Genomic DNA, 21,035 nt, shown 5'->3' with positions numbered 1-21,035 from the left:
TCATAACCGGAGAAAGTAAAAGAGTCTGTGTTTTTTATTACAGTCCTCATATTTTCCGAGTTGTAAAATATTACTGGTATTTTTTCAACTTTTCCTACCGTTCGAAATTTCATCCAATGTGTTTTGTGAGGCTCTTTGTTCGAGCACACTTTAAATAAACAGAGCCGTTTCTTTGAGCTGATGACAAGCCCTGAGACAAGCACAGGCACACACTCATACATACACACACACACACACACACACTCTCACAGAGACGTATAAAAGCACAGATTCACACACACACTAACAGTGGTGTATAAAAGCACAGATTCACACACACAAACTCACACACACACTAACAGTGGTGTATAAAAGCACAGATTCACACACACACACACACACGCACAGTTCAGGCTACGGTCAGCTCGATGTGTCTCTCACTGCAGCCTGAATGCAGAAACACAAACAGATAGAGCTTTATCATTCCGGTAAATGACAGTGTTTTGTTAAACAGCACTGAGAAATTGTTGATTCTGATTGGTCAGAATTGATAATTGGTCAGATTGGTCAAGTGTCCGATTCAGTTTTTTTATTGGTCATATGTAACTGTCTGTGTTTGTACAAATAGAGTCAAATAAGAATAGAGCCAAAAAGGGTTGTTTTTAAATAAAATAAAATGAAATAAAATAAAATAAAATAACTGTATGTAAATTAAATTAAATACAATGGAATTGGCTGTACATAAAATAAAATAATGTAAAATAATATACTAAATGAAATGAAATAAATAAATAATTTTTTTTAAATGCAGTCTTTAAAAACAGTTCAATGATATCTGTTGATATGAATATAGAATATTATTATTATTATTATTATTATTATTAACAGTATCGCTAACACTGGTTCTGACTATCGCAGGTTTATTATAAGCTCATTCTGCCATATTCCCAGCAATCCTAATAATATGTTAATTTGACTTTTATGGAAGGAGTCTCCAGTTCCAGGGTTTCTCACAACATTAAATGTAACTATAAACGGCTAAAAGAGACAAATTCTGCTCTTCTAAGATGATTTATAATTTCTAGATCCCAAATCCCAGAATTAAAGCGCTACACAACTCACAGGGATTCAGATAGATTTGCCTGGCTCACGGCGTGTAAAATCCGAGTAAGTTTGCTAAGGCGGGTGTGTCTGAGATGTTTTATTTGTCATGGACAGACAAGCTTCCCTCAGCTGCCGGCTCACACACCCAGCGACACACACGTGCGGCCTCGCTTTTAACACAATCGCATCCCTTTGTGTCGCCATACAACCAATCCTTCTGTCCTCCTTCCATTCTTGATAGCAAAAGAGGCCTTCAGTTACAACCCATGTCTGTATAATCTTTAAAAAACAGTCAAGGAAAAAGGAAATGGTTCTCTTTTTTTTTTCAATAAATCTAAAATAAAAGGAGGGCAGAGCAAAATCTGTCCAGAGACAAGTAGTGATATAGAAAGAGAGATAAAGAGCGCTACAGATAGAGGGGGATGAAAAGAAATGAGTGCACATGCTACAATTACAGAAGCCCAGCTATTAAGCAATCAAACAGATAAAAAAGAAAGGAGGAGGAGAAGGAGGAGGAGGAATGAGAGAAGAATTCCTTTCCCTGGTGCTATTCAGGACTTTTCAATTTAGCCCCCGATGAACGTAATGAAGAAAATAATTATGACTAAAAGCCATCAAGTTCCGCCTCCATTCCACCGCTCTTCCATTAGAGTTTTAATCACGCCATGCTCTCTATCGAGCGCAATAAAAGTGGGTGATGAGGAGAGCTGGGGATGAGAGAATGGAAATAAAGAGAGGATTAAATAGAAGTAAGGGAAGACGAAAAAACGTTCCGAATTTCTATGTTTATTAAGTATAAATTGTGGTTGTAGGTTTAGGTTGATACCTGAAGTCTGCTAGCATAAACATGTGGCTGTGTTTATGTTAAATGTTAGAACATCTCTTACTTGAAAAGAATAAATTAATTATAAGTTAATAAATTAAATTATGAAAAAATTATTTTGAACTAATTCTTAGTTTCCAGGCTTGAAAAAAAATAATCCCAATATTTCTGACTTGGAATTTATCCTGAACGATTTTCCCCAGTCATCAGTGTAGACGTGAATACAAAAGTTTTGGCACCCGTGGCCATTTCTCATATTAAATAATTGCACTTTTCAACCTCAAATGACATTAATCCAAGGATAAAACGTGACATATTTTGCTAAATTTAACCCATGCTAACTTTATTTGCTGATCTGAACCCACATGTACATAATACAATGCAGCACAACGTGGCATGAGCAAAAGTTTTGGCACCCCATCAGTACTTAGTAAAACTTAGGCCTATGAAGTCCTTAGATTCACGCTTTACTCACATTTAATCAACCCTGGGATGAGCGTTGCGAAATCTTCCATGAATACAGCAGCAAATCTACAGTTTGGTATTAATTAGATGTAAATTAGGGTGCCAAAACTTTTGTACCAAACGTGTTGATATTGATTGTATCTGCTGCACCATCTCGGGTCTCCAGGAATTCATCTCACAAACAGTGGAACAGCACCGAGGCAGACAGAGGACACCGGGACGTCCTTTTGTGGAACTGATTAATGAACTCTCATTCATCTGAGTAATTAGTTGCTGTTCTGTTGGTCTTGTATGCGCTAAAGCATGTAGCATCAGGAGGCTGGAGACATGCCACGTTCTCACAACAGATCTGAAGTCAGCAGGCGCCTATTTATCATGGCAGTTCTTTGAAGACTTTCCTTTTTTGCTGACCTGCACCTACTTGTAGAGGCTAAGCATGGGTTTACATTAATCTGATCAGCGTAATGAGACGCTCGCCTCTCGCGCAGTGTCTGCCCCGAGGACGAGCGCTCGACGAGAAGCTCTAACCTTCTCTGAGACCTTTTCTAATATGTTTTTAATATGTTTCGAAGAAATACACAGCTCTTTATAATTATTATTAACTTAAATAAATTTTGGGGGTTAAGGTTAAGGATATTTTTTATTACGTTTTTCTTTTACGTCGCCCAGATGTGGTGGAATAGCTTCTGAGCTTGAAATGTACGGCTTCGTGTTTCAGTTTTTTTGCAGGTGCGCATTAACAGTCGCTTTCTGCTTCCAAAACGTGTGACCTTGACACACACTAGCAGATTTAACACAGCCCCAAAGGGGGATGAGTCGGGATTTAAGCTGGAATATGTGTGAAAAGAGATGTTCCCCTTTAACAGGCATGAAAAATGAAACGTGTCCGCGGCTTGTCTTGCCGCACGCAGGGGGCCAGGATCATGTTCGGCAGCGGAAGAATGGACGTGGCGAGATTTTCGCTAACATCATGCTAGCCGGGTGAGCGCGCTGACAGATCTGTCAACACAGACAGATACGAGAGATCCATCTGTGGCTCTATGTACCAGCAAGTCCTTACGCTTTATCAGAGGATTAGCAAGCAGACTTGTCAGGGCTGGTCATAGAGGACTCCAGTGCATTAGAAGAAATAAAGCTCTGTCCATGTGTCATCATTAGGCAGAGCCTCTAACGACTCCTGACTTGCACCAGATGCTACACTCTGGATAAATCCTCTCTTTCTTCTCTCCTCCACTTCTCGTCCTAACCTCCACACTTCCCTCATTTTCCTGCATTTCCATTTTCAAGGAGATCAGATTTAGGCCCGTGGATGGCATACCAATAGTCCTGTGAGACTTTGCGGTGAATAAAAATCAAGCTCTGTTTGCTCACATAAAGCCTTACAATAGAATATATTAAACGAATACGCCTCAGGAGAACTGCTTTCCTGTTTACTTTTTAAACTGCATGTTGATTGGATGATTGGATGTTTCATATGCTGTGGACTTCACATCCCAGAAGCCCCTGGGGCCTCATTTAAGGGTCACATGACCGTCCTGCTGGATACTGCCTTACATCTTCAGTCTGATATCTGTGGTGTGTTTTAGAGACAGAGGATGATGATGATGATGATTCTATACATTCAACCATAGACCTTAAGTATGATAAAATGCTGAAATACATTTCAAACGTACAAAATTTGATTTCTAAAAATAAATCAAAATAAAATTTGTACTTGGCTGTAGTTATAGATATATTTTCATTTATAGTGGCAATTTTAAAAATTGTTTTCTTTTTAATATAATCATTTTAAGATTTGTATCTAATAATTAAGTTATTTATTTATTTATTTATTTATTTATTTATTTATTTATGTTTTTAGACAGATTTATTTATTTATTTATTTATTTATTTATTCATTAATTTTTACATTTTCCATCCAACTGGAAACATTTTTAGACAACTTATTCAAACGGATTTAATTCACTTGAACTCCTCCTCCATAATGGTGTCCTGTGTTGGACCTGGAATCATGTGACCACCAAAAGCATCAAAAAAAACTTCCTCCGAAATCTAGCATGTGGTCTACATTACAAGGTAAAAGAAAACGTTGAAACGTAGCCGTCCCTATAGAGCAGAGAAAAAAGGTTTTCCATATTAGCATGATGGACAAGATCTATTACTGACCAAAGAGCCAAACACAAGCAGTTAAAATCTACAGTGATTTAGGTTGCTGTGGGTGAAAATCAAGTCTTCAGTGGCATCAGCCAGCTTGGTATTTTTACCCAGTGTGTTATGAGAAACCCTGCTGCAAACCAGCACGACTGTGACAAGCTGAACCACCCAAACAGAATCTTTTCCTCTGAAACATGATAAACGCTTTAATTGCCTGTCAGTTTCATTTGCGCTTTAGCTCAGCATGTGCGTGTGCTCTCGTCTCGCAGTGTTTGCACTTCCAAACGGTGTGTGTGCTTCATCAGGTGTGTGTTTGTGACCTTACACCATTATACCACTATCGTGTCTGCGTTGATTCGTTTTCTATTACCGCAAGCTCCTCCAGTAGTTCCTGTTACGTTTCTGGCATTTGGCCCTTATCCAGAGCGACTTACAATTTATCTTATTTTTTACACAACTGAGGGTTAAGGGCCTTGCTCAGGGGCCCAGCAGGTGGACTTGGGATTCGCAACTCACAACCTTCTAATCAGTAGTCCAACACCTTAACCACAAAGCTACCACATCCCTGTTACAAGCCAGATCACGACTTTATTCATTTTATTAATGTTTGTTTTGATATGACATCGTTTCTATAGCAACCAGTCATTCACAAAGATGTTGTTGGCGGATGCTTGACAGAATTTAAGCCTAATAATGTACGGATTTTAAAATAAATGTTAATTAACCAAGAAAAGCGTATGATTATTAGTAGTTTAGAGTTTATTATTTATTATTGCTTAACATTAATGGAAGGAGTCTCCAGTGTCAGTGCTTGGGAAAGATCAGTAGGTTTCTCACTGGTTTTAATATTTTTTTCTCAAACAGTGCCTAGGGTCCTTCATTATTAAATGTTCAAAAGTTTGCGATCATAGGCAATCTGCTTTAAAACACACTTAAAAGTGGATTATTTTCCTATAAAAGCTTTTTTCTGGCTTGATGTGACCACCGTTGCCTGTGATGGGGTAAAAAAAGTATTAAATGAATGCCAAGAATCGAGGTTCGTCAGAGACAGATTCTCATGCCAGGACGAGCCATCGATCCACTCCTCCCTCAGAAAAAGCTGTGTTTTTTTCGTCCTCCTTTCAGTACATCGATAACGGTGGAGCGATCAGTCAGTACTGGTTTAAAGATTAGTGATGTGGGCAAACGGCAAGCGAGCGAAAGGTCACCATCAGTCTGCGGCGTCCGATCTGAGAGAGTCATTATCGCCGGAGCAGGGTTCTGTCTCTGTCACTATCCTCTCAGTCCTGGTGGAGGTAATGGATGCTGGTTGGCTTGGCATTAAAGGGGTATAAATAATGATGAGAAGGGAAGGTGAGGAGCTGGGATGTCTGCCCAGGGTTGCAAATGAGTCCCAAAAGTTTTGTCATTTTTAAAAATATGAAGAAAACAGCATCTGATTTAATCACCAGTCATCCATCACATCAAACACCGCATATCTAATAGCTTTCAAATGATAATATTAAGAAAAATTCAAGTTAACAGGATTGATAGGGTTGGTTTTCCTCTCGAGTCTCCATCCATTTTCTATACCCGCTTTATTCCTAATTAGGGTCACAGGGATCTGCTGGAGCCTATCCCAGCACACATTGAGCAAAAGGCAGGGGTACACCCTGACAGGTCACCAGTCCATCACACACTCCTATGGGCAATTTAGAATTATCAATCAACCTAATGTACATGTTTTTGGACTGTGGGAGGAAACCGGAGGAAACCCACACAGGCATGGGGAGAACATGCAAACTAGTTTTCTGTTTCTTTTACACCGATTTTTCAATCATTACAACGTTTTTTATTTTATATCGATACATTTAATGTTGTGCGTCATCCATGAAACAAGTCACAGATTGTAATGATACCAAGAAGTCCTCAAAAGACAGGAAAAAAACAGAGTCCTGGTAAACGTTCTGTTTTAAAGCACTGACTCTGGAGACTCCCTCCATAAATGCTAGATAAACATATTCAAACAAAACAAATCAACCATATTTATACTTATGCTTTTATTTGTTAAATAACCATTAGTTTTTGTTTGTTTTTTTTGTTTATACTTAGTCTTAGTTTACATTAAACATGAAATGTCCAAGTTGCTACAAGGGTGGTTTAGTGGTTAACATGTTTGTCACACACCTCTGGGGTTGAGGGTTTAATTCCAGGCTCTGCCCTGTGTGTGCATGATGAGTTTTGATGATCTCTCCCCCTGATTTTAGGAGTTTCCACCGGGTTCTCAGGTTTCCTCCCCAAGTCTGAAGACTTGCATTGCAGGCTGATTAGCATCTCTAAACTGTACACAGTGTGTGTGTGTGTGTGTGTGTGTGTGTGATTGTGCCATGTAATGGGTTGTGTCACCGACCAGGGTGACTTCAGGTTCATTCTGTATGGATGGATGGATGGATGGATGGATGAATGGATGGATGAGTGGATGGATAGATGGGTGGATGAATAGATGGATTGATGGCTGGCTGGCTGGGTGTTTGATTGGATGGACGGATAGATAGATGGATGGATGGATGGATGGAATCAATGGATGGATGGATGGATGGATGGATAAGTGTATGAGTGGATGGATAGATGGGTGAATGAATACAGTAGATGGATTAATGCATCGGTGGATGGATGGATGGGTGGATAGATAAGTGAATGAGTGGATGAATAGATGGATTGATGGATGGAATCAATGGATGGATGGATAGATAAGTGAATGAGTGGATGGATAGATGAGTGGATGAATAGATGGATTGATGCATCGATGGATGGATGGAATCAATGGATGGATGGATGGATGGATGGATAAGAAAATGAGTGGATGGATGGATGGATGGATGAACATTAATATAAAACTCATAACAAATATAACAAATTCTAACCAACAAATTCAGCAAACAACTCAACAGAATAAGAGTATATAAACTCTGTTAACCTTTCAGTCAGAACACAGATTTGATTTATTTTTATAAAGAATGATGCGATTTAATTATTTGAGGAATGTTTGGTCCTGATGACTAATAAAAGCCAAAACAATTCCTGGTAGTTGATTCAAACATCTGGGCAAGAAGAGAATGCACTCATCTAGTCATCTGGAAAGATGATCTAATTCCCCATTGTCCCCGCTAAGAACGGACTTGTGGGGACGTTTTGGTGCGTCCTCATGGTCCGTTCCCAAAAGTGGATATATTTTATTACATATTTATATATATTACAGGATATTTCAAATAAAAATCCTTAAAGGTTATTGTTAGATCTAGGTGTAGAAATTGTGTGTGTGTGTGTGTGTGTGTGTGTGTGTGTGTGTGTGTGTGTGTTGGATCTGTTGAGTGTGTAGAGAGCTGATGTAGTGTGCAGTAGTTTTCCATCAGATAAAGCCCAGAGAGAGGAGAGTCCCTGGCACTCTGCTTTGATTAACACTGATGCGAATAACAGATCTCTCTCTCTCTCTCTCTCTCTCTCTCTCTCACACACATATACACACACACACAGCCTATTTCTCACTCTTTTTCTCTCTTTCTCCTTCTCTTTCACCCTCTCTCTCTTTCACCCCTCTCTCTCTCTCTCTCTCTCGTTTTTTTTCTTTCTCTCCCCCTCTTACTCACTTTCTCTCTCTCCCTCTCTTTCACCCTCTCTCTCTCTCTCTCGTTTTTTTTCTTTCTCTCCCCCTCTTACTCACTTTCTCTCTCTCTCTCCCTCTCTTTCACCCTCTCTCTCTCTCTCTCTCTCTCTCGCTCTCTTGCTCACTCTCTCCCTTTCTCTTTCTCACTCTTTCTCTCTCTCTTTTCATCTCTCTCTCTCTCTCTCTCTCTCTCCCGTTCTCTTTCTCTCTTTGTGTGTGTAAATGATCCTGAGATCAGAGATATTTGCTGTAGACATCAGGGCATTCACCTTAATCTCTTCCTTCAATCTCCAGAAGCTATCAAAATAATGCAGGAAATATATAAACATCTCTCCCTCTCTCTCCCTGTCTCTCTCTCTCTCTCTCTCTCTCTCTCTCTCTCCGCATATACTCCACATGTACGCATGTACGCTTTATTGACACCAGCTATAATACAGGCAGAGTTGAAAATAAGTTAGAACAATAATAACAATAATCTAAGCCCAAGATGGTCTCAAGATTAGATTCCGACAAATTTTCCCAGAATTCCCGAGTTTGTAATGTTGGCACTGATAAGCATCGTTGGAGTTCAACAATCATTTTTCTTCTCTCATGAGTTCACAGAAGTTCAAACATCTACACTTTTGCTTAATTTCACTTCACTTACTTCAACTCTGACCTAGTAACCAAGTCGAGGGTCGAGGAACCTTCAGAGGGTAAAAACCAGAGAAAGGGTTGCTTCTTAAAGTATTCTTTTTCTCTCTCTCTCTGTCTGCATGCAAGAATTTTAGTCATCATCTGATACGTTTTCTTTTTCTAGTGCTAATCCTGACACTAATCTTGTCAGTAAGTCAATGATTGCAACTGATTATTTATTAAAAAACATCGTACATATCATTTATAGCAGGATTTAACGTTTAACAGTTATATTTAACGTCCTGTTATCACTTAATGTTGAGATAAATTTAGAAAAGACTAGTTTTATTGTAGCATGATATTTCCATTTACATACACAGCACTGACACTGGAGACTCCTTCCAAAAATGCTCCAAAAACATAAACAGTAAACTGTTTCATATCAGTAATTAAATAAACATACTGTATTTTATTTTTATTTTTAACCAGAAAAATTTTTTTTTAAATTCTGGTCTGTTAGTGCACTTGGATTATATGAACTGACCACCGGATAAATTTCTGGTTTAGTTGTTACTATAGAAACGCTAACATATTGGAATAATTGAAATAAAGAATGAAAAAAAATGATTGAAATAAAAAGCTGTTAAAATTCACGTTGCATTTTGAAATTTTTTAAGAATGATCATCATAAAAAAACACTTTTTAGGATTAAACTCTCACAACTTGCTTTCCTTTATGTCCTTAAATTGTAAAAAAAAAAAAAAAAAAATGTAAATAAAATTTAAAAATAAATAAATAAATAAATAAATAAATAAATAAATAAATAAATACATACAGAATTTGGTTTGTAACTAACATTCTTAAAGAAAAATTATAAAAACAACTTTTTGAAAATAAAACTTGTTTCACAAGAAAATTAATTTTAAGTTGTTGTTTTTTTCAGAATCTAGCAGCAAAACCTGACTGTTTTCCTTTATGTCCTTAAATTTAAAATGTGTATATTTATTATATGTAAATAAAATAAAATAAATAAATAAAAAAAAAAATATCCAATAAATTCAATAAATAATACAAATCCAGAATTTGGTTTGTAATAAAAAAAAAAAGTAAGAAATATAATTTAAAAACAAAATTGAAATGAAATTTTTTTAGAAGCTAACTGTTTTCCTTTATGTCCTTTAATTGAAAAAAAAAAAAGAAATTAAAAAGAAATTAAAATGATTGCACAAAAAAAGCTGTTAAAATTCTGTATTAAAATTTTTTTATGAATCATCATTAAAATAAAACTTGCACAAGTTTCACAGAAAATCAATTTTAAGTTTTTTTAGAATCTAGCAGCAAAACCTGCCTTTTTTCCTTTATATCCTTAAATAGTGTCTTCATCTGAACACCCGAGCTATTAGGAGTGAACTAGCTATAAGCGTACTTGTGACATCAGCATGGCAGAAAAACACTAACTTCACTAGAACTGATCAAATCTATCAATCTAAACATGTTAATGTGTTTCAGGGGGTTTTCTCTAATAAATATTTTTTTTGTCAAAAATAAATAAATAATTCAAGTGCACGCATTTTGCCTTCTTGTTGTCTCATGATTCTGGGATATACACCAACTGATGTTTCTTCACGATCAGTCCGAATCCAGTGCCATGGCAGGTGTGTATCATGTCACATGCAGCAGTAAATATTGGCACCCCAGGCTGCACCTTCTCACTTTCCCTGCCAGTGTTTGCTTCCTCTGTCCCTAGAGCTCTCTGCATTCTATCAGTTTGTCACATTGTGTTTTAATCTGTATTTATTTTATCTTCCTGACTGATCTCTCTCTATCTCTATCTCTCTCTCTCTCTCTCTCTCTCTCTCTCTCTCTCTCTCTTCTTCGTTCTTCTTTCAGTCCCCCCCCTCCTTTGTTCTTCTTTCAGTCCCCCCTCTCCCTCCCTCCCTCTCTCTCGCTCTCTTTCTCTTTCTCTCTCTCTCTCGCTTTCATTCTTCTTTCAGTCCTCTCTCTCTCTCTCTCTCTCTCTCTCTCTCTCTTTCTCTCTCTCTCTCTTTCTCTCTCTCTCTCGCTTTCATTCTTCTTTCAGTCCTCTCTCTCTCTCTCTCTCTCTCTCTCGCTTTCATTCTTCTTTCAGTCCTCTCTCTCTCTCTCTCTCTCTCGCTTTCATTCTTCTTTCAGTCCTCTCTCTCTCTCTCTCTCTCTCTCTCGCTTTCATTCTTCTTTCAGTCCTCTCTCTCTCTCTCTCTCTCTCTCTCTCTCTCGCTTTCATTCTTCTTTCAGTCCTCTCTCTCTCTCTCTCTCTCTCTCTCTCTCTCATTCTCCGTCTTTCTTCTCTCTCTCTATCTTTCTCTCTGTCTCTCTCTCTCCTTCTCTCTCTCCCTACCTCTCTCTCTCTATTTCCTTTGTTCTTCTCTCTCTCTTCTTTCTTCTTTCATTTCTCTCTCTCTCTCTCTTTCTCTCTCTCTTTCTCTCTCTCTCTCTCTGTCTTTCTTCTCTCTCTCTCTCTCTCTCTCTCTCACTCTCTATCTGTCTCTCTCTCCCTTTCTCCCTCTCTCTCTTTAATTCTTCTTTCAGTCCTTTCTCTCTCTCTCTCTCTCTCTGTCTCTCTCTCTCTCCGTCTTTCTTCTCTCTCTCTCTCTCTCTCTCTGTCTCTCTCTCTCTCTCTCTCTCACTCTCTCTCTGTCTCTCTCTCTCTCTCTCTCTCTCTCTCCTTCTCTCTCTCTGCCTTTCTCTCTCTATTTCCTTCGTTCTTCTCTCTCTTTTCTTTCTTCTTTCATCTCTCTCTCTCTCTCTCTCCTTGGTTCTCTCTCTCTCTATTTTTGTTGCTCTACATTCTGTTGTCCTTCACCAGTTAAAAACAGAAGAGACAGACACACGCTGACACACATCACTTGGCCTGAAACAGTCGATGTACCCGAACGCACTCGAACAGGGGTTTGTTAATTAAGGCACGCAGTGATGAAAGTCGTTTAGATCAGCCTTTCAAACATCACAAAATGAAATAAAGGAAATATTTACTCTAGACGTTGATTAATTTGTCCTCAGGCTTGCCGCTGTTTACAAACCGGTCATATAAAGAGCGAAGATTAGCTGTCATTAGCGTCTTTTTCTTTTTTTCTTTTTTTTTTGGAATCGAATGACGACGAGGGCAATGGGATTAAGGATAAACGTGGCATTGTAATTACCCAGAATGCTCTGGGGTGATGATTACTATGAGAATTTTGGTGTGAATGATGGGAAAAAAAAACAAAGAGAGAAAGCGAGGGAGCGAGTGATGTAAGGGATGCTGTGAAATGCTGCAGTGCATCCTGGGAGAGTGAGACAGGTTTTGGGTGTTGTCGTCTGCGGGGGGCCCGGTGTGACGGCGGCTGAAGAACATTGTGTGACGTGTCCTTGTGCACATACACTCCTTAAAGAAACACACACACACTTTTCTTCGTTTTAAATGGACTGTGCTTTTTCATTTTCACCACACACCCTCTGATTCACAGTGTGCGTCACACACACACACACACACACACACACACACAGCTTACATTGTTTATCGGAAAATGGACGTGAAAATGGTTTTGATGCTTTTAGGAACAGAGCTTCTGCAAGAGCAGTGATGTCAGAGAGTGGGAAATATACGAGCGTGTCACCTGACACCTGAGTCCTGCGGCACTGCTACTAACTCTGTGTGTGTGTGTGTGTGTGTGTGTGTGTGTGTGTGTGGGGGTTCAGCTGAGGTGAACACTACATGATCCTCGGCTGTAAGCTGTAAAACACACTCGCTCGTTTATGATCTGTGCAGTTCAGAAGGTCAAACATATCACCTGGGTTTTAAATCCAGCTTCACAAACACACTCTTTACATTCCACATCGCTCCGATCCACACCAGCTCTCAGAAATCCGCGCCCCATTTCACACCAGAGACTCACTTTGAACTATTATTACATTCAGATTCTACAAATTACCTTCGTAATACTACATATTAATGTTAATCTATAACTTGTGTAACAGGGGTTGTACTTTTAACGGTCAGGACTCTCATTTAGCACAATACTCCTGAATTCTGGAATCTGATTGGTCAGAAATTAGTTCATCGTCTCTAACGGTGCTGTCCTGTCAGGCAGATTGTATTGTATAGCATGTGCTAATCCAGAATTGTTTCCGTGGTAACCATTTACACAGAAAGGTGTATCTCTAATTCATTATTTTTAATAATAATAATAATAATAATAATAATAATAATATAGCATAACACTGATTATTGATTGGTTTTATAGCCAAACCTTTAAAAAATCAGAAGGTTTGTAAGTTCAGATCCAGCCACCAAGCTCCCACCTCTGGGTCCTTAGGCAAGGCCCTTAACCTTCAATTGCTCAGTTGTATAAAATGAGATAAACTGTAATTCGCTCTGGATAAAGACATCTGCCAAATGCCAGAAATGTAATGTAAAGGTGGTTAAGGTGCTGGATTACTGACCAGAAGGTTGTGATTTCAAATCCCAAACTGCCACTGATGGGCCTCTAAGCAAGGCCCTTTAACCCTCAATTGCTCAGTTGTATAAAACGAGATAAACTGTAAGTCGCATCTGGATCTGCCAAATATCATGTAAATGTAAAAGGATGTGGTAGCTTGCTGCATTACTGACCAGAAGGCTGTGAGTTTAAATCCCAGGTCCACTAAACTGACACTGATGGGCCCTTAAGCCTCAATTGCTCAGTTGTGTAAAATGAGATAAATTGTAAGTCGCTCTGGATAAGAGTGTCTGCCAAATGCCAGAAATGTAATGTAAAGGTGGTTAAGGTGCTGCATTACTGACCATAAGGTTGTGAGTTTATATCCCACGTTCACCAAGCAAAGCCCTTAACCCTCAATCGTCCAGGATAAGGGCGTCTGCCAAATACCAGAAATGTAAATTTCAAGGCACCTCACATACAGCAGGCTTCTCCTGATGCCGTGTCTAAACGCACATGTAAGAATAAGAAGAGTTCCAGTTTCTATGAAGGATTTGAAAATGGCACCTTTTGGCCCACCAGTACGAGGATAAAGAGCCAGTAATGCCAGGGATATGTCAAGCTTGACTAAGTCGTTCATCTGTAATTATATTACTGATGATAATTATAAAGTGTTTGGCGAAAGAGAGTTCTATCTGGATAAGACGGAGGAAGATTTTTTTTTTTCCCTGTAATTATGTTACGCATTAGTCATGCTGCTTTTACAGCTTGAGCAGTCTGGACATCTCCAACCTGCCACGAGCGTCTAAAACATCGGCTCTTATTTTCCTCACACTCTCTTCTATCAGACCGTTTTGGTGAGTTGGCTGACCAGGAAGGAATTTAGAAAATGCTGAATCTGTTTTTTGAACCTGCATCATATTCTCTTTCCTTCTTTTTTTTTTTTTGTGCTGCTCTCTGTCTACTGAATTATAGCAAAGAGACGTCTGCTATAATCAGGCCAAGGTGATTTATAACAGCAGAGTGCTCTATATAGACACACACACACACACACACACACACACACACACGGTTTTATAACCCCTCACAGCATATGATCTCCTCTGCAGGATTCTCGCCCACATTTCACATCTACATTAGAAGCTATAGAAATGCTCAGTGTTGATGCTCTAACACACATTTAAGCATTCCTGCATTTGTTTATACACTCACACACACACACAAACACACACACACATATATATACACACTCGTAGGCACCCACGCTTTCACACAAAAAGTCCATATCAGGCTCGTACAAGTGACACAGTCTAATAGCCCCAGATAAATTTGCTCCAGTTTTCCTGCTAATAATAGATCGGTGGTGCAGAGGGATAAAGCGAATACACACGACGTGCACTCTGGCCTACAAACTCAAGTATCAATTTCCCAGACACATAAACACCAATTTTAGCTAGCCAAGGTCTCCACTGAGCAGCGTGATCATTAGTACTCCGAACACATATGATGGTACAGCGACACCGATACAGACAGGTTACAAGCTCGCACTCGTTTAGTGACAGAGTGAGATATGGGCCGATCCTGCCGCCCTCGCTTTTTATTACTGACCACAGACAGAAGCTTCTAGAGGGATTTGCTTTCTTCACTGCAGTATGATCTGTGCTAGTTAGCCTCTCTCTGAAGACACACAGTGGGAGATATCTGTGTGTGTGTGTGTGTGTGTGTGTGTGCTTAGTCCACTGAGGGCTCTACGTGTAAGACGTGTGTTGGAAGTTTGAGTAAAGCCGACGCTACAACTATATCGACGGTGAATTCGATGTTAATATACTAAGAATAATAATAAAACATATCAACAATAATAAAAGGACATATTTAAATGAAGTTATAAATAATAAATTGTAAATAAAGAATTAAAATTTGTTTTTTAATTTTATAAAACTCATTTTAGCATTTTAGGATTAGCATTTTAGGATTAATTTTTAGGGGAAAAAATAGAAGTAAATAAATGAAATAAAAAATAATAAATAAATAAATAAATAAATAAACAAACAAATAAAGAAATAAATAAAACTCAAAGCAGGTTTAATCATTCTTAGAACATTTTTAGAAATATAAAACAAAATTTAATAATATATTTATTTATTTATTTAATTAGTGCTATTGCTGTTGTTATTGCTGTTTTATTAACTAAATTAATGTAAATAAATGAATTAAATTCCTTTTCTAATTACAGAATTATATGCCATACTTTTTAAGGTAGTTATTAAGGCTTATTTATACTTTTTTTTTAACCCAGTTTCATCTCTGATTCGGCAAAATTCACAATGCTGTATAAAGAAGATTTTGGGAGATAACATATGTAATAATGCAAATAATATAATATATATAATATAATAATATATTTGTAATAAACAAATATATAGTCAGCTAACCGAAGAACTGCTTTTATCAGTTTGATAGAAACTTATTTATTATTAAATTGACAACACACCATGTCAGGTCACATACAATGCCTGTTGACATAAGGTTGTGTTATGACACTTTTTGAATCACAAAATGGTGAACATATCAAATAGTCTAATTTTGTCAGAAAAAATATACATTTTGTCACAATTGACATTTTAATCGTTGTCATATCCATGACATTGTAACCAGCACCATAACCATGACACTGTAACTGGCGTCATAACCATGACATTGTAACCAGCACCATAACCATGACACTGTAACTGGCGTCATAACCATGACATTGTAACCTGCACCGTAACCATGACATTGTAACCAGTGTCATATCCATGACATTGTAACCAGCACCATAACCATGACATTGTAACCAGCACCATAACCATGACATTGTAACCAGCACCATAACCATGACACTGTAACTGGCGTCATAACCATGACATTGTAACCAGCACCATAACCATGACACTGTAACTGGCGTCATAACCATGACATTGTAACCTGCACCGTAACCATGACATTGTAACCAGTGTCATATCCATGACATTGTAACCAGCACCATAACCATGACATTGTAACCAGCACCATAACCATGACATTGTAACCAGCACCATAACCATGACACTGTAACTGGCGTCATAACCATGACATTGTAACCAGCACCATAACCATGACACTGTAACTGGCGTCATAACCATGACATTGTAACCTGCACCGTAACCATGACATTGTAACCAGTGTCATATCCATGACATTGTAACCAGCACCATAACCATGACATTGTAACCAGCGTCATAACCATGACATTGTAACCAGCACCATAACCATGACATTGTAACTGGCGTCATAACTATGACATTGTAACGAGCACCATAACCATGACATTGTAACCGGCGTCATAACCATGACATTGTAACTGGTGTCATAACCATGACATTGTAACTGGTGTCATAACCATGACATTGTAACTGGTGTCATAACCATGACATTGTAACCAGCACCATAACCATGACATTGTAACTGGCGTCATAACTATGACATTGTAACGAGCACCATAACCATGACATTGTAACCAGCACCATAACCATGACACTGTAACTGGCGTCATAACCATGACATTGTAACCGGTGTCATATCCATGACATTGTAACCAGCACCATAACCATGACATTGTAACCGGTGTCATATCCATGACATTGTAACCTGCACCATAACCATGACATTGTAACCGGTGTCATATCCATGACATTGTAACCAGCACCATAACCATGACATTGTAACTGGCGTCATAACTATGACATTGTAACGAGCACCATAACCATGACATTGTAACCAGCACCATAACCATGACACTGTAACTGGCGTCATAACCATGACATTGTAACCTGCACCATAACCATGACATTGTAACCGGTGTCATATCCATGACATTGTAACCAGCACCATAACCATGACATTGTAACCAGCGTCATAACCATGACATTGTAACCAGCACCATAACCATGACATTGTAACTGGCGTCATAACTATGACATTGTAACCAGCACCATAACCATGACATTGTAACCGGCGTCATAACCATGACATTGTAACTGGTGTCATAACCATGACATTGTAACTGGTGTCATAACCATGACATTGTAACTGGTGTCATAACCATGACATTGTAACTGGTGTCATAACCATGACATTGTAACCAGCACCATAACCATGACATTGTAACTGGTGTCATAACCATGACATTGTAGCCAGTGTCATAACCATGACATTGTAACCAGCACCATAACCATGACATTGTAACCAGCACCATAACCATGACATTGTAACTGGCGTCATAACTATGACATTGTAACCAGCACCATAACCATGACATTGTAACCGGCGTCATAACCATGACATTGTAACTGGTGTCATAACCATGACATTGTAGCCAGTGTCATAACCATGACATTGTAGCCAGTGTCATAACCATGACATTGTAACCAGCACCATAACCATGACATTGTAACTGGTGTCATAACCATGACATTGTAGCCAGTGTCATAACCATGACATTGTAACTGGTGTCATAACCATGACATTGTAACCCGTGTCACAACAATGACAATTGTCATGGTATCAAAACTATGACACCAGCATCATAACCATGGTATTGTAACTGCTGTCATAACCATGACATTGTAACCGGTGTCATAACCATGACTTTAGAACTGGTGTTATAACCATGACATTGTAACCGCTGTCATAACCATGGCATTGTAACCGGCATCATAACCATGACATTGTAACTGGAGTCATAACCATGACATTGTAACCAGATGTAATAACCATAACAATGTAACCAGGTGTCATGACCATAATGTTGTAACCGATGTCATAACCATGGCATTGTAACTGGAGTTATGACCATGACATTGTAACGGTGTCATAATCATTACACTGTATCTAGGTGTTATAGCCATGACATTTTAACCAGTGTCATAACCTTCTGACGGAATGTCTGTATAAATGTTTGGAAAGAGGTCAGTACTGGACATGAAGGGCTTATGGAGGTGTCATGTAGCCCTATGAGCACTATCCTGAAGTTAATCACTACCCAAATCTCCATACAAGGAGCCAGAAATGGTCTTGAACAGAATGACATGATGAGCTGTTATAAGAAAACAATCCAAAGCAGGACACCAGAGGAAAAGGGCTGCATGCTGGATCTCTGGCTTCCAGGACAATTTCTGAGACCAGAGAGTGTCTGAAGCTAAGGGCAAAGCAGAGAGGAGGATGTGTGTTCCCAGGGGCGTGTTCTCAGGGCAGCAGCTGTTATTCCTAAAATAAGCCCTTGCTTGAGATGTCTATTATTTCTGTGGTTAATAAATCATATGTATCTCTTGTTGATTTCGGTCATTGTACATATTTTGGCCAGATCCTGTTCATATTATGAGCTATAGAGCGACTGTAACTGTGACAGTCATGCTTTTTACACCAGAGAGAAACAAGGCATGCACCAAGTGTCGATCATGTTCCCCACAAAGTTGATTATTTTCTCATAAAGCATCACCCCGAAGTGTTGTACTCCTCTAATACACTGTACGAGATTTATTTTATTAACTTTTTATTAACTTAAGTACAGCATAGTTTTTATACATTTACAGATAATCTTGGAAACCAAGCTAATCCCTGTGTACATAGATACTAGTGGAATTTCCTCACCGGCTTGTTTTCTTGTTTCTCTCAAAGTCAATAAGACAAAGACACAACGCAGTTTGTCATTAACATGTGGTTCCAAAGCGCTAACGCTGGAGACTCCTTCCTTAAATGTTTACTAAGCATTTCCTCACAGAAGATTCCACCATGTTTATTCCATGCGAATTAGCTGCTACTAAGGAGGGCTAGCATAATAGAATTGAGTCCTTTAATATAAACCTTGCACTGACGCTGTTGTCGAACCTGCTGTTATTGAAGATTTTTTTGCATCTGCATTTTCTCATGCCGTGGAAAAGACAGAATGACTAAGAAAGCCCTCAATCCAGAAACTAGGTCTTCTTTTTTTTTTTTTTTGGACTATTTGCTGAAACCAGGCCACCAGACCCATTTAAATGCTCATCATTTGCAGATGGGAAGTTTCTCTCCCTCCATTCGAATGAGATCAATTTATTCCACCATTTGCTCCCTCCATGATTGGATGTCTCTTTCAAGCACCGGCAGCTCTTTTTGGACTCGTAGATTCGTCCCGGAACCAGCGAGATACGATGCGGTCCTTTTGGTCACGTTTATTGAAAAGCACGGCAGAAAATCTGAGCCAGGAAAGAAAGTCACTGTATGTATGTTTCAAACAATGCATTAGATTAGATTTCTGATGTTTACCTCCTCCTAAACAAGGGAATAGCACTGGCCTTAATTTAATTGCATTGTAAACCGACGGAAAGGTTATTTTTGAACCGCCGCTCAAAATCAGCACCAGCTAAAATGGCCTCAGCATGTCCACAGCTTTAATGGAGGCATACACTGAGCCAGTCTCCAGGCTCCAGGGGACAGGCATGTAAAAGGAAATGAATTTAGCAATTAGCTGCAATCAATAGCATGCAGAGAGTTAAATAAGGTTAGTGTCAGAAACAGCGCAGAGCTGGAACCAGGCAGGCTGCGGCACACCGGCCAATCAGCACACACGGTTTCCCTGTTGCCGGGCAGATTCATGAATGTAGCAACCAATCACAAAGGGAGGCTGCTAGGGACTGCTAAAATAAGGGGGGAAAAAGGTATAGTAAATGTAAAAAAAAAAGAGTTGTCTTGACCACACAGTACATTTGTAACACAAGACAGGGAGAAGAGAGAAGCGGGTCAGAAAAAACAAGAGTGGTGGATATGGAGTGGTTTTAGCAGGGGGCCAGGGGGTCATCAGCTGCATCCTGTGTGATAGCCTTTGTTTGCTTGTGGGTAATTACAGCCTAGTGGCTGATGACACACTGTGTTCACACACGCAGACACGCATACGCAAACACCCACATGCCCCTTCTGGCCAGATCTGTTCAGTATTCATGGGGAGTGCAGTGAGAGACAGCATGGGACTGCTATGAGCACCAAGGTGCGAACAGAGCGAGAGAAAAAGAGAAAGAGAAAAAGAAAAAAAAGGGGGGTGTCAAAGCTTTATGACCATCTGAATTGTAGTCCTCTTCTTCTTATTCGGTGCATAACATCAGCAATGCTATGCATATATAATCACCGTCATCTTCCAGATTCGGTCTGGACCTGAGAGGAATACATACGTTTTCTGTCTCTTTCTCTTTTTCTCTCTCTCTCTCTACCGCGTGCCTCTTTCTGTAGATCCACTTTAAGAGGATCGGCTGTACATACGTGCAGTTATCATGAGCCATTAAATCATGCACTTACATTTATCAGGAATTTCTCTTTACCTTTAATGGGAAAAATTTGTTATCTCGGAGAACGTGAGATGTTTGAGGCGAGATGGTTTACGTATTTCCGAAACGTATTTCAGGTGCGAAAAATCCTGTGAAGAGATTCAAAGGAGGACGGATTGAACTGACAGGAAGGTTACGGTAAATAACCGCTCCTTGCAACCATGATGAGCAGAAAAGAACTGCATTCTCAGAGATATAATAGCAGAAGATCACTTCAAGTCAGCCAAGACACTACAGCGAAAGTGGTCAGTTGAGGATTGTTGAGGACCTGCTGTTTCACGGAAACCCTGTGTATTACGCTACATTTTTATTCATATATAGAAAATATGTATATTATATACAGTTACACATCGATTTAATAGCATATTTGGGCCTGGATTAGAAATTGGTGGAGGTGAAAAGAAGTGGATTAAAAGAAGAATAAAAAAAAGGTGTATACAGTC

At 39.0% G+C, this 21,035-nt stretch overlaps 1 protein-coding gene across 14 annotated transcripts in view; it reads left to right on the top strand.

Annotated features, from left to right (window-relative positions):
- The window catches only part of LOC131370762 (muscleblind-like protein 1), a 131,668-nt gene that overhangs the window by 80,361 nt on the left and 30,272 nt on the right, over positions 1 to 21,035 (top strand). The window lies entirely within an intron of this gene.

This window comes from Hemibagrus wyckioides, linkage group LG20 (assembly GCF_019097595.1).
Source record: "Hemibagrus wyckioides isolate EC202008001 linkage group LG20, SWU_Hwy_1.0, whole genome shotgun sequence".
In the NCBI taxonomy this organism is placed as follows: Eukaryota; Metazoa; Chordata; class Actinopteri; order Siluriformes; family Bagridae; genus Hemibagrus; species Hemibagrus wyckioides.
The sequence above is the reverse complement of the archived record's forward strand: the minus strand, read 5'-3'. Positions and strand labels throughout refer to the sequence as shown.